We start from the raw sequence: 16,175 nt of genomic DNA on the forward strand, positions 1-16,175 counted from the left end.
TATAGATAGATAGATAGCGAGTCCTTTTAATTTTCTTCTCAGCATCGATAACGGATTATTATGTTAAAATTAAATTAATAAAATTATATTATTTGAATACTTTTCAATATTCTGTAATTCCTAATTTTTTACTAATGTATTCAATTAAATAACCACATTAATTTTACTGCAATTAATATTATTACTATTTCTCGCTAACTTCTTTGTATCATTTTGCTCTATCGCGAGCTCACTTGGATTTTCCCGCATTTGCGAAAAATACAAAGACAGGGAGACTAGCGGCATGAGAAGAGACGCGATAAGGGAACGAAAGTAAATGGAGTATTCCGCGAGTTCTCGATCCCATTTATTGTCTTCGCTCGCCCTTTTGTGGCCGCTACATCGCACGGAAAAAAAGCTGGCGCTGATCCTAGAACGGAGGAGAGGCTGCCGGCTAATTTTTCAAAGGCTTGCACTACGGCAGTCGCGATAATCCCGAATGAAAAAGTGACGGCCGCACCCCCCGGAATAGCAGTGCAAGCCGATCGATGCTATCCTTTATATTTTACACTAGGCTTGGGACGTAATCTATTCTCGCGATATCATGACGCATGCCTCGTCGGCATTATCTGCGAGACTCGTAATTTAGGTCGCGCATAGGAGAATCACGACGAATATTCATTGTCATGAACACTTTATATCTGCGTTTGTCTCACTACATCTGAGGCATCGCGAAGAGATGGATGTATGTAAAAACTAATGAATTTAAGCTTCAAGCTGCTACCAAGGAATCATAAAATAATTTTGTCCAAGCATTTTCACTGAATGATTTTAAAGTCACACGTTCAGTAATATATTTGGATAATATGATATATGAAAGTATATATTCAATAATGAAATTATATATTAATTGATGCTCTTTTTTTTTATATTTCTTTATTTCTGTTAATAAATTTTTCGGAATTATTATTGAAGAATCATAATTTTCTGGTTTACACGTTTCTCGACTTCTTTCTAGAGAAATAGCGATCGTAATGGATGATGCTGAGAAAAATAAGACGGAAAGATGCGAGAGAAAGGATACAGGAAACGCAGAATTCATAAATTTCTGGATTAAGCTTTTAAAGTATGAAAAATAACGGTATAAGTAGGGGAAGTCGACAAGTGTGGTTGCGGAAACTCTGCTTTATATCGATTCGCGGCAGAAAGAGGCTATGAAAATCTACGCACAAACATTCACATATTCTTGTTCTAATTGGATCTGTTGGTTTAATTAATAACGAATTCATCGCGATACTTTTAATAATTTTCTATTAAATTATAATTGTTAATTATAATTTTTTAATTACTTTGATAAAGTCTTTTATGATCCTTTTTTCGTATTATTGTTACCACATATACGCACGAGTTTTTTTCCGTGGAATTATTTTCTGTTATAGCGGTGAAAAAAAAATCGTCAAATCAATAGAGTACCTGAGCGATTATTTCAGAAACCTTTTTAAACTAGACAAGAGAATATAATTTATTTATGTACATCACGATATTTCACAATTCATAATTTTATATTTTTTCCGGCCCGCCTTTTAACATACTACGTTTGATCGCGGTGCGTTCAGAGAGGCAGAAAATTTTACTTAACTTTGGGCGGAGTCCCGCTGGAATTACGTAGACTTTTCCCTGTTGGCTTTTGGAAAACACTTGTCGTACCTAAACGTGTACCATCCCATGATGTGCTTTAAAACTTCGTCCATCTGGAAAATCACTGTAGTCCCTTCGAGGATTTGCCCGTTTTAACTGGAATCGTCGTTTCATGATTTCGTAGTACTTTTGCAATATATTCCGAGTTTAAAAATTCAAAATTATGAATTTAGAAAGCTCGTAAATCGACGGCGCGACAATATCAATAAAACTACAAACATTTTTTTGCACATCAAAGTTGACTTGCGCATTCCACGAAATTTGACTTTTAAAATTCAGATAAATATAGAGAGAGAGATATAATATTAATATACATATATATAATATTAATGAAATTAGTATATAAAACTAAAAAATTAATACAAACATGCTAAAATTCAATTTACTATAAATGAATTAATAAAATTATATATATATGTGAGTGAGAGTGAATGAGATTTAAAATACTTTTCTAAAGTGAATATTAACTATTGCGTATATTTAGAATATTACTAAAAGTGGTACTCGAAAGCAAATTTTGAAGGTTTAAAAAGATATGAAATCTTAGTTTTCATTCGTTTTTAATAAAATTCTAATTAAATTTCTATTACGCAATTTATTTTTAAGATAATCATCTGTTGGCAAAAATTAAAAGATATTTAGAAAACATTATTGCTTATAATACCGAATATTTTTATTTGTTTGTGGTTTGATTAAAGACTTACGATAAAGACTTTCTGGATTCCACGGGAGTTATTTTAGTTATATCTCTAGTTTCCAAAGAAGATGAGCATCGCAGAGAACTTTTTTCTGCAAATAAGATGATGCAAACGGGATGATAATGCCGGATGGAGTGCTTCTCACAACGCGAAATCTGCTGGAGAGATATTTGATTTTCCCTAGCGTGAGCAATGAAGTTACGGAGATGTTTTCTGATATTGAGGCGTCTTTAACTATGCGAGGATAAAGTATTGTGAGGATCGTAAGTTAAGCTGTTTCCAACATTCAGGCCTTTAGACTCGAGAAACTCGCTATGGAACTGATCGTCTTAACTTCTTTAAGGACTGATCGTCTTAGCTAACTAAGGATGAAACCAAGTAAGGGAGCTCTAAATTCACCAGATCAAATAGATATTCACGATGACAGAAATTTGGATGTTGGAAGTAATTTAAGCTCTAGACGCTCTAATGACCACTCAAACGCGCAATAGTTAACAAGTACTTTAACAGCTTATTGTTTCACTTTGGATGCTCTTAGCTTCATATTGATGAATTCTTGTCGTGCTCTCTAATGGCTTTAATCTAAAGACAGGTAAAAGCTTGCACGTGCGATTATATCCCGTTGTTTGTAGCTTTGCTGTTGAACTTTCGTTAAAAGTTTTGTCTGTTCTCTGTGTTCAGTGTTCTCAAAGAGCTTCAACGACACCGTTTCGTATGCATGAAAATTAACTAAAATAAGAATCTCAAAGAATCAGCTAGAAATATATGTAAATTGAATTTTTTGCTACTTTAATTTTCTCGAATTCTTTTACAGTTAATTTAACTTATTTATTAAATACTCTTCTTTTTATGTATCAATAGATAATAACTGTAATTTAATTTTCCAGTACAAACATATTAAAATCAGCGATATCAAACAATTATTATGGTTAGAAATACCTAGTATTAATGTTTTCATTATCGGTAAAAAATACGTGATTATAATAAAATCAAAATGAGAAATAAGAAATCCGAGAAAGGAGAGAAATTTGTTGTTTTTATTGCCGTTTCAATCCTAGTAATTTGTTGCAGAGTAATTTCTTCTTTTTGCGACAATGTACGAAAGATATTTTACAAGTTGATACATTTCAGCCGGTGCATTACGCGAGTGTAGGTGTTTCTCGTGTGTATCTGTAAGCCCTATGATCAGTATCCGCATTCCGATGATATACGTCCAATACCCGTTTTTCGAGAGAGATCATCCTTACTACCGTGTATATAAGTCAGTGTGCAGCCGGCCGCCATGAAATCGCGCTCGTAATATTTCTTCGGCGCAGCGGTTTTACGGTTCTTGCGGGACACCGAAAGGAATGAAGGAATGGGAGGGTAAGAGCAGAGGTATAATAAAGCGACGGCCGCCGTACCGGTGGCCCTCCCTTTCTCATGTCTCCCGCCCTTTCTTGCTTTCTTTCCCGTGTGCTTCTGTACCGTTCCTCTCGACCCCGAGAGATAGAGGGAGACAATGGTGATAACGTACCGCTATGGCGGACGCAATGAGACCAAGATAGAAATTGATGACACTCATAATTTACGAGAAATCGCGATTTTTTTTTTAAGAACCTGGATCCGCCGTCGTCTCTACTTCGTCCTTTCCTCTGTCCTGACCCCGCCATCGTCGTCTCCTTCGTGTCGCGAGCGAGCGCGAGCGATGGAAAGACTAGAAAAGTAGACGGAAAAGATCGCGCGCGATGGCGAAAGGAGGAGGTGAATAAAATTCCGATAAATTTGCATTACACTATAAATCCGATGCGCAGCCGCCAACACAGTCCGTTTTGGATATTCCCGATGCTATTCCCCGCAGGATCGCTATTCCTGCGGACGTGCACCGATCTGGAGGACGGATAAAGTGCCGCCGCCGCGCCGATGGAAGCATCACGAAGATCTCTTTGCGTTCTCGAATACGCCTCGAGAGAGGCGATCACGTGACGATCGATCCCTTTTCCGTGTCGTCCACCGGATACACGCGAGCGTATACATCCGAGTAGAGAAATATTCAACGACACCCGCTTATTCTCTCGGGATACATTTGCTCGTTACGCTATCCTTATTTCTTTCTTAAATCCCCAAGAATGCGAGATTAATGAGAAAATACAAACTATAATTTGTCACATTAATTAACTTTTTTATCAATATTTTTATCAATATTTTTTTATTAATTCTTTGAGGATCGGAGTTTTATAATTTATAGATCTTATTTTCTAAAAGTTTTCAGGATCATTATAAATTTGATTTTGTCCTTAGAATTTTAACATCAAATTTCCAAAAAATTCGGATTATTGTGAAATTTGATTTTAGAAGGTTCTTGGTATCTCTGTTTAGTTTGAATGTAGCCTAAAAATGTTGAATTTTAAAGAGGTATTCACAAATTTTAAAACTTCAAATGAGGATCTAATGATACAGGATTTATTATTGAAATTTGGAAATCAATAGGTAGACTAACTATTTACGTAGCCCTGATGATTACCGAGTTTTATGATAATCAAATTATTTTTTGAATTTTTGTCCACTATATTAGATTCATTTTGATTTTTTGATTTTTTATCTCAATTCAAATAAAGCATTGTCAAATTACTCTGCATAGGCCAAGTTCCATAAAAATCGAACAAGCAATTTACGAAAAAAAAAAGAGTGTGATTTCAAATGGAATCGCAAATCTACAAAGGGTATAGAATAACCACGACATTTTAAAATTTTATTTGACATACATGTTATTGAAAGAATAAATGGTTTGTAAAGGCTTTGTAAATTTACAAGTTGAGGATTGTTAACGTCAATTGTCAATGAAAAATAATGTAACAGCAAAATGTAAGAATTTTAGAACTGTACCGTAATTTTTTATTTTTAGGTCTGTACAATAGTTTTTTATTCTCGCAATTTGTTTAATGTGAGCGCAATTTACGATAAAAACAAGGTATTAAATAAATATAAAAATCGTAAATTGCAATTTCTATACACTTTTAAGGTACCTGTATTATTGAAAATGGTTTTTATAACAGTCGCACATTGATTCTCTGACCTCAAAACTTAATAATCTTTTTTTCCCGCGTCCTGGATGTCCTGGATGTCACGTATTCGTTGAAGTAAAAAGAATTAGGGATATCGGATTAGAGCAGTTGCAGCGTCAGTAGTTGCAACGTGACGGTGCATTTGCATCATTAAATGTCTGTACAATGACGGTCGACTTTTGCGCGGGAAATAGGTGGCCTCTCTCGCAGTCGAAGCACGCGCGAAGTCGTCGTTGACAATTTAAATGAGCGGGGATCAACAACGAGAGAGCAAGAGAGAGAGAGAGAGAGAGAGAAAGAGAGAAACCAAGAAGCATGCATATCGTATCGTGGAATCACCACCGTCGTTCTCGTCATCTTCCGCGCCTCGTAATCGTTGCTGCCGTTAATTGTCGTTAATTAAAGAAGTCTCCCCTGGAGATTGCGCTTCGCTGCCGTTTAATTACGAAAAGGATTCATTAGCGTAGAGAGGTAGTCACCTAACGAGGACAAAACAGCGGCGACGGGATCTGACGAGGCAGTCTGGCATTTTCTGGTTACAACCGTCACGCTGGAGTGCACGAATGTGGTATGATAGTAGAAGGGGGAAAACTGTACGTTTCTCTCTCTTTCTCAGAGGATAGACTATGACTCCAGAAACGAAGAAAACTACACACCTATGTCTTCTTCCCTTTCTTGCTTACTTTTTCTTTTTTCGGTTTTTTTCGACGTTTCTGTGTTTCCGTATCCGCTTGAATCATGAGATAGCACATCGTCGAATGGAAAGAATAAGAAAAAGAAGCCTCGCTATATCATTGTCGCGTAGCGATAATAAATTAAAGTCAAAATCGAGCACAGGTGCAAACATAATATTTAAACACGTGTATTTCTCTTCATTGTTATTTGAATATTACGTTAACATCCAGAAATTTTCATATGCACATGATTAATGATGCTCAGATATTCAAAATATTCGAAATATTTGTGTGTGTAACATTAAATATTTGATAAGTTCCACCGCTTCCTAATCGAACGCTATAACAAGAGCCAATTGCATAAATGTATTTAGTTCCCGTTCAGTAAACCGGCGACGTAAACCGTGAAAATACGTTTCCCAACCGGAATCGGATCCACCCTAAATATGTCTGTACATGCACTCGCGAAAATTCCCGTTCGCCACGCTCTTCGATATTCAATCCCGATTGCGTTTGTCGGCTTTCCAACCAACCCCCATACGCCCCCGTCATTCAATGCTCTCAACCCTCCTTCCTACTCTAATCTTTTTTCTTCTTTTCTCTTTATGTATGTCCCTCTCTCTCTCTCTCTTTCTCTTTCTCTCTCTGTCTGTTTCTGTTTCTCTCTTTCTATGTGTGCTTTGTTATGCACGTATATTCGTACATACACGACTTTCTGGCCACGTGTACCCGCTCGACTGGTTGAAAGTTTATTGCCCGTGCGGGCTGAAATCTCCGTGCGAAAAAATTTCGCTCGCTCGCCGCTTCCGAATCCACCACTAAATTGGACATAAATTTGCTGCACTATCCTGATGCCATCCTATGTTCTTTGGTCCTCCTTCAGTTCACCTCTACCTCTTTCTCCAAATTCTGTCAAGAAAGCTGGTATATACCAAATATGTTTATACAGACGCCATAGTCGCGAAAGATTGTCAAAAACACAAAATAGATTATTTTTACAATCTAATACCAAAGTCGATAAATATTTTGTTTGGAAGTCTTCATATAAATTTAAAACGTTCTATAATACTTTCTAATTCGACACATACATGTGAGATATGAGAATTTTAGATTGTATAGTAAACATGAAACCATTTGTTTTAGTTTCATTCATTGCCACTCTTTTTTTACAATTTTTCTGTTATCGAGATCAAATAATAATTCAGTATTTGCTTAATCTTTTCTAGAGTATATTACATACTTTTTATAGGTTCGTGAATGGTGAAGACAACAGAAGAGAAGTGATATTTTTTTATTCTAGTATATTTTGGTTTTCAAAGGAGAATGTGCGAATTAAACTTATTAAAGACGATAAAAATATGATATTCCTCAACAAATATAAATTTTTGAAATTATCATTTTAAAAAATTTATCAAATATTGAAGATTATGCATTTCGCGGGTTTCCTCCGTGTTCAGATCCATTCTTAGAATGCCAACGTTTTGTGAACCTTGCAGTCCACTTCATCAGGGTGAGGAGTAGATACTGATTATCAAGTGTTGTTGAATTATATGAGAATAATTTTTTTTTTAATAATAAAGAGTGATCGTTTCTTCTCCTTTTTTTGTAAAATTATCGACTCGAATTATCGACCCATTAGATAAATCTGAAGTATTCCACTTATTGTTATGAATTAATCTAACATTAAAATTTCAGTGAAATTTAATAATTTTTTTTATTTATTTTATCTTTTCTATTTTTCTATCTGGACGATATAAAATGTTAACAAAATTTAGACTGACAATGAATGCTTTTCATTTAATGACAAGTCGACATAAACATCGTTCTTCATTCCATGAATACTAAAGACAGAACAATACTTGTATTATCAAGTAAAAAGCATTATCAATCCAATTTATCTTGCAAGATTCGATTTCCAATATTGCAGGATTTTCGAATACTTAAAATATTTTACTGACTATTCTATCGTTTACATGCGTGTCCTTAACATATAATCACACGTTTCACGCGTGTGCGCGTGCGACCGACACGCGAAACCGAGAAGCAACGGCGCGTTATCGCACCTTTACGCTCTATCGGACTGCCTGTGGTTCTTCGTCTTCGTCAGCGATTTTTCGTGAAAAAAAAAGAGCCGTGGGCGAGATACTACCCTATCATGAGCCATGTCACGCACACACATGCGTGCCCGTCGAACAGCGACAGCCGAGAGTGAAAAACGGCGCGCTCGGCGAACCGGCGCGCGATGCGGCGAGGCGATTCGAGTCGAATCGCGGGAAAATCGGTCCCGGAAAATTAACGACGCCCGCGCATCGGCGTCGGCATCGCCGCGATTCGCTACCGCCGGCAAACGACAGCCGCGTAATTAATAGAAACAGCGGCGAGAGCTTCAGCGTGGAAAAATATCGGATCTTTCGCGTTTGCGACGCTCGATATCCTGTAATAACGAAGTCCCTCCTTAGTTTTCCGATGATATGTAATCGCGTAATCGCGAATGGCATCCGCGCAAAATGTGTCGATTATTTATTGATTCTTTTATTATTCTCTTTTATCAATTATTGAAAGTTATCGCGACAGAAACAATTAAGAAATGCACTACTCAGCGTTTCGTTCAGCATCGAGAATAACTGCCACAGTTATAAACAGTGTGTCCGATGAATATATCTAATGTTTGAATAAATGAATGAATACAATTTTCTTGTATTCGTGGAAGATGAATAAATACGGGAGATCGGGACTGGCTGTCATAGGGGTTGATTGTCAAAAAGCTAATAATTATATTAAGGCCATTCTCTTCTTTTTACTGTAAGTTGCTGATATAATATTGAGCTTTGTGTAAAATGACTTGCACCAAAAGCGTCGTGTATATTACTTACAATGACTTTTAAGAAAATGAAGTTGATAAGCAATTTTTTCTTGTCATCTTTTTAGTTCTTTGATTAATTTTTGGTATTATCAATCACGATTTCTCTGTGATCTTAATCGTAAAAAATGGTATGTCTTTACATTTTATTTGAATGAGTATGAATACTCGTTAAATAAATAGTCATAAAATGTTGTGAATTAATATTTATGAAAACCTATGGTTTTGTATAAATGTAAATTATAAATATTTGTTTAAATGTGAAAATTTTGAATAAAATTATAATTGTATCTCAATTATGAGTTTTGTATTCATTGAATACAAAAACTCATACTAGATAGAGATAACAATTATATCATAATTAAGCAATTAAATATGACGACAACACGAGATGGAAAAATAACATTCTGCCTCTTATACTAACGCTTTCATGTAATTTAATTATTTAAGAATAAAAAGAAAATTTTTTAATTGTTTTTTTATAGAATTATAAAAGAGCACTGTCACAATTGGTTTTATCTTAAATATCCTCATAAAGGTTTTTTAAAATAAATCCAATACGATTTATATCATGAATGCTGTTTAATTATAAAATGTGACTCATTATAAGATGTGAGATATAAAATAAGAACTTGTTTTCGTGGAGGTTCAGTGAAATTGTCTACTTTAATGACATTATTGTGCAGTAATTTTCTTCCCGCAGTTGATTTCTTCTGTATTCATTCTCTTCTACGATTTTTCTTTTGTTCGTAACAATGAGGGGTGTAAAATCACAAAAGATTCATGTCACACAGTCGCACGTTCCTCGAACAATCGTTGTCAAATTATTCAATAAAATATCCCTCGTCCGTGTCACCGCCGCCGCTATTCTGCCGTTTCGAATCCTCTTCCGGTCGTTCGGGATCCAGTTCCTGCTTGTGCAGGTCCGTTCCAAAGGGGAGGAAGGGGCTGGAAGTTCACGTTCCAAATGCCTGCGACTTCCGTGCTGCGCCAGCATTACGTGGCACAAAGTCCCGTTCTCATATTACGAGCCGTGTGGGGTTCGAGAGGGCATGGGGATCCTTATAACAGGGTACGCGTGGCTCGTCAGAGCGCTCGTTGCATTGTATCCCCCTTGTGATTGCCTTGGCCTCGCGACGAAAGCGGAGCGATTGCTCAAGACCCATTCGCGAACATAAAGCTGTCTCAAGACATATGGCCTTACCGAATTACGAGATTGGTATTCAAAATATTTATTTAACATAATTCCCCCATTTTTAAGATTCTAATAAAAGATTAGCTTAACATAACGTACAAATATACACAATACATTTAAACTACATAACAAGATTTATAGTGTCTATTTTATAGTTTTGAATCGATAACAAAAAAAAATATTGAAGACTTCAAAAATAACAAGTATTATAATAATGATACTATGAAATATCGTAATATTATTTATAGAATAATTTACATAGAAATAGCGCTCTCCTATTTTCTTATCTATATAGAACAGTTCATGAGAGTGAACTGACACTTTTGTGATAAAGTTACTATAGATAATTATTACTGTTAGCTAAAGAGACGTCTAAAGCGACAGCTGTATTAAGAACATTAGATACTGTCATAGTCATAGAATAAAATTCCCTCGAGATGAATTTCCACACGTGGCTGTGTTTCTAAAGATTAAGAATGACGAGTGTGCATAGATTATTCATGGAATTATGTTGTTACTCGCTATTCTGAAACCTTATTTTAAAGACTAATAATAAAAACTGAAACATTTTTATTTTTAAATATTTCTGTTAAAACTTTATATCTATGTATTCTATTTTCTATATCAGAATATTAAATTATTAAGATATATTAGCGATTTTTTATACTATAAAGTATATACACTTCATTGAAATTTAATACAGTCAAACAGAAATTAATAAATGAAATGCTTATGTAAGAATAAAAAAATATCTCATATGATTAATTTTGAAATAATAATAGAATCGTCAAACTATATCTATGTTTAAAAATCATAGAAATTGTATTAAAGTACGAAAAATAGAAGAATTTAAAGAATATAAATTAAAGAAGTAAAAATGTCAATCAAAGCCAACATTAGATGTTTATATGTAAATTTAAATTCTTTATTGAATATCAAATTTAAAATCCTACGCTTTTGTGTCATCTTCAATAATAAACAATTGATGTCGAATTTGTTAAAAAATATTATCGTAATCAGATATAATAAATTATAGAAAGTCACGCTGACATACATGAGCTTTATGTGCGTCAACATGGTTTAACTTCAAAATTGAACCGGAAGTACAATCTCGCCAGATTATAAGTCAAATGAGCCCGCATTATATCGAATCCACAGTCTCGTGTTCGATGTGAATTGTTTAATGTTCTAACTAATATATTAAACTGGATCTATCTTCTTCTATTAAAGTAAGTATCAAAGTGATACTTACTTCTTTTATTAAAATGTTACAACTCAAAATGTTACAGAAACGATCGCTCAGAGCTAGTTTTGAATGTACTAGGAAATAATAGATTATTAGTGATAATCAATGTAGTGTTTTTATTCATATTGATTATAAAATTTGTTATAGAATCAACTTATGTTCCCAACCGCGTCGTAAAATGAAGGTAAAAGATTTCGACAGCCGCGGTATGAAATGTATCGCAAACACCGACCGAAAGTTTATTGCGGACTCGAGAGAAGTACTACGGATTCATGTGTTTCATAAAACCTTGCGTATATCGAAATTTATTTCATCTCCCAATCGAGGAAGAGCTATGTGAGAGGAGAAGGTTTGAATATCACAATGATTCTTCTAAAGAATCTGCATGGGACGTATATCAATTTTACATTGTATGTGTGCGAAGTGTATCTTTTTTCTCTCAAGCTTTAAATTCATGATTGTAACATGTATACTGAAAATCGATTTTGGAATCGTAGTTTACATGTCATAATGTTCGAATAATTCTTTTAATGATATACATTCTAAGTTTCAACAGACATCAATATGATAATTTACGATTGATTTTACAATGCTAAAACTATCACTGGAGATATATTATCGAGATATTTTTTATGTATTTTCATACTATGTGTATCTCAGTGTAATATTATGCGTACACGATAAAAATTAAATAAAAAATTGAAATTAAATATTTACGTTATAAATAAATTCATAGAACTACATTCTGTTTTTTTATTAAAAATATAAAAAAAAACAAAATTAAAATGACTCATTTACATTAAATACAAATAAAATGCCTGTATGTATGTATTCATAAACGATAAAATACAATTTTCAAACAATTAACATATATTTATCAAATGAAATTGTGCAATAAGTAGTGAAGTCGCGCTGAAGAGGATTCAAATTCAGAGTCGAGACGACTTTGTGTGCTTACATTTTAATTTCATTTGTACGTACATCTTAACTATTTATATTTTATTCCTTTATGAATATTTAATTTACGCGTCAACAACCGCGGAGGCTCACATTAGACATTTTATTTGTGTAGATATTTATTTGATTTGGATTTATTCTTGAAGCTATAAAAATTATAATATTATTTTACTTTATTTTATGTACATATTATTATTTTATTTTAATTCGTTTAATTATTTATCAAAAACATTCCTTGAATAACAGCGACAGAGAAGTTTACTTACAATTAGTTGGCGTCTCTTATTTCGTTTTCTATGTTTAAAAAAAAAATTTTCCATGTATCTGTCAGATCAATCGTGATTTCTTGAGAGTTAATAAGCAATGATAAAATTGCAGAGTCGTAATCTGTCGTCCGGGATGATATAGGAGAACGAGAAATGTGCGTGTACTCGTTTTGCTTCTCGGCGGAGTGTCTATTCTGTGTCTTATATCGGAGTTAACGTCTTAATTCTCATTAGTCACGTAGGTTGCGAATTAAATGACGCTTAAGCGCACGAGACCAAGGCATAATTGGATGGTACGTACTGTCTCCGTTTTACACGAAAGATCATCAGTGTAAGAATTAATCCGTTCGTTACTTTGCTGTCCTAACTTATGGATGGACGATCCAGTAATTCCCGTGTAGAGTTTCTCCAAAGAATTCACGAGAATTTACTATAAGAACCTGTAACAAAAAAGATAGAACTATTTTTAGCTTAGAAAGACTAAATGTTTTGACAAAGTGCATGTATGCTTTTGTAATAATATGAACTAACGTTAAAAATTATATAAATTATAAAAATTATAATCACAGTATTAATTGATCAGTTACATCACTCACACACGAAAAAAATGTTTGGTTGAATTAACTGAAATCCTGATGGAAAATGATCTAGAATTTTTGTTAAATCTACTAGATTTCTGATTAAATCTACTAAATGTTAGTTATTTCAATATGAATTTTAATAGATTTAACCAGAAATCTTGTAACTTTAACTAGAATTTTGGATCATTCATTTTTCATCAGAATTCTAGGTAATTCAACCAAACATTTTTTTTTCTGTGCATCTGATCAGTTTGTTCTTAACAAATGAATGTACATTTATTATTTTATATAAGCGGTTCTTGGAAAACTGGCATGCATGCGTGTAATTATCAAGTTTGTTTTTAGCACTATCAAAACACTGTTATAATGTCAATTATATTCAATTTCAATTATTTCTAATCATTTGTGTAGGTCATTACGTACATTCCGATTCAGTGGTTAATTTAACTAAAACAATGGAATTAAACAGTTTACAACTCAAGAACTAAGAAGTGTATTAAATTTGACTCAAAGAAATTTATTATGTAGTAAGTGCATACATTAACATAAACATTATTTACTTTAAGACTAAACAATTCAACCACAGTAAAAGATTAATTTACATTTTGACACACATGAAAATTCAAAGTAACAAAATGTTAAAAATAACAAAATTTAACTCAACGGATTGGGTTACCATCCTTTAATATAACAGTGCAAACACGGATTATCTAAAATTAAAACGCGTGTGACCACGAATTGGTGACAATGACGAACGACGGAAGATCTGTTTTTAGCACACTGATAAAACGGTCGTACACGTCGCGTCGCGTCGCGTCGCGTCGCGTCGCGTCGTGTTCGCGGAAGAAAAAAAGCGTGAGAACTCGTCCGACGAAATTCCTCCCAAAGTGCGGCCGTAATCGAGACGAGTATCCAGACCGGAGGGATGCGCGTCGAGACGAGTCCGAGACCGGCTGTTTCAGGGACACGTACGCGTGGGTCGGACCGGAACTGGCATGATTCACGTCGAGCCTGAGCCGTGAGACCCGCGGAATACGATTCGCTGTGTCTCGTCTCGTGTCTCTCTCGCCTCTTGTCTCATGATCCCGCGTTCACGATCCGTGTACGTAAATCCTGGCCGTGTGGGTGCGATGTATCGCAGCATTGACATCGTGCTCCGAAATTCTTCTTAAAGAATTTTCGCATGATCTCATCAAGAAGCAACGAGGTTCGTCATCAGCGCGATTTCTTCTTCGGTCTACAAACAGTATCACTTTATTTGTTTCAACTTGTCGGATAAATATAAATTGTACATGAGATGATACATGAAATGTGTTATAACGTACGGACGAATAAAGATATATGATGGTCTAATTAGACGAATATAATTTAGATGATTATTTTATATAAACTCGGTGATCACATTTTGCAACAAATACTCATATAAGTTACTGATCTTCTTCTCAGTAAGAAATAGAATTAAATTGATAAGATGATTTCGACGTCAATTCGATATCGACTCGACGTCTAATTAGCGGTTACTTTTTACTGAGTTATGATTAAGAATTAAACTTTGCAAATACAATATTTACTTTCTTACTCGCAACATTGTTCTTCGCTATTATTGGAAAGAACTTTTCAAGTACGAGGATATCGAAATTCTTCAAACATAGGATCCAAGTATTGTAGCATTATATATCTGGATCCAAGTAGTATTACATATCTCCTTTCAAAAGCGAAAAGATTAAGACTGGAATTCGATGGTTGTAAATAATTTTCATTGTTTTATTGAAAACATAATTAATTGCAGGTTCATATTTTGTATTAATATTTCGCAGATCTCTATTTTATGAATCTGTGATAAAACAGTTATTATTTACGATTCACGAGTCTTTAATCTTCAATTATTAGCTCAAATAGAGTCATCAAGTAAATCTTTATCATAATTAATAAAAACTTTTCTGTCACTTCATTTAACCTTAAGTATAGTAATTATTTAAAAAATATTTCTCAAATCTAATAATAGTAATAATTTATTATGGATGATTGTCCATGATATGATTGGAGATATATTGGAAGAAAAAAATGTCGAATACTCGTAAAATGTATTAAATAAAGAATAAAATATATTATTCATCAATTCAAAATGTAATTCATAAATCAGCGTTTCTGAAATTAAAGAATATTTAAAAATAATGAATCCTGAAAGCTTAATATTAGAGATCGACGAATAATCAGAGATTTATGAAACTGTAATTATTCGTATCGGTTTTTATATTAATCTTCTTAAAAACGTTTTTAAAATGCTAATATGGCTCCGTGATTGCTTCATGACATCTTAAGATTATATTTAAGACAGTCTTAAATATGAGACTATAAATATTGATTAAAAAGTTGATTCTAACTGTAAGATACATTCAAACCGCTACTTAAAAGTCCATTGATTCGGTAATATCGCGCATCAAAGGAATCCGCATTACCTCATAAAATGATTCCTGCCGTTCTCCATGCCTACGGGATTTATGATCCACGATCAAGGTTACTACGTAAGGCTAGTCCCGCTACCACGATCGTTCCGCCGCATCTGCGAACATTGTTTTACCGATCGGTTTAGCTCGGACTCGACCGCCCATGCCTCGATTTATCATCAATGCACGCTTTATTTTCTCACGTCCTTCCCCGCTTATTCCCGCACGTCGCGACGTTAGATCTTGATATACCCTTCGCGATCGCCATCCTACGTATATCCGCGTATATCTGCCTATAATTTCCAGGCGGATTCTTTCTACCGATGAAATGTATCCGCCAGTACACACGTACGGCCGGTTCTCTCTCTCTCATCTCCTCTCTTTCTCTAACGCCGACTCTAACTTCCTCTCCATCTCTCTCTGTCCTTCGCCGTTACGTCACGCGCCGTCTGTCTCCGAAAGGGAAGACAATGGACGCGTGGGTCGGGCGCAATGTGTCCGAGGCGTAGCCGCGTAGAATACGTAGGTAG

At 34.5% G+C, this 16,175-nt stretch overlaps 1 protein-coding gene and 1 long non-coding RNA gene across 11 annotated transcripts in view; one reads left to right on the top strand and one right to left on the bottom strand.

The window, feature by feature from the left end:
- The window catches only part of stet (stem cell tumor), a 429,808-nt gene that overhangs the window by 65,400 nt on the left and 348,233 nt on the right, over positions 1 to 16,175 (top strand). The gene's annotated exons all lie outside the window — the stretch shown is intronic.
- LOC105150419 (uncharacterized) overlaps positions 1 to 16,175 on the bottom strand; it is a 250,084-nt gene that overhangs the window by 62,762 nt on the left and 171,147 nt on the right. For 8 of the 9 annotated variants that reach the window (XR_015546334.1, XR_015546336.1, XR_015546337.1 and 5 more), the window contains one exon: positions 12,919 to 13,057. This is a non-coding gene — a long non-coding RNA (uncharacterized LOC105150419). Of the gene's footprint in view, positions 1 to 12,617; positions 13,058 to 16,175 lie in introns of all 9 variants that reach the window. The other variant, XR_015546333.1, reaches the window with a different exon arrangement.

Source organism: Acromyrmex echinatior, chromosome 10, assembly GCF_024713525.1.
Source record: "Acromyrmex echinatior isolate Ae372 chromosome 10, ASM2471352v2, whole genome shotgun sequence".
Classification (NCBI taxonomy): Eukaryota; Metazoa; Arthropoda; class Insecta; order Hymenoptera; family Formicidae; genus Acromyrmex; species Acromyrmex echinatior.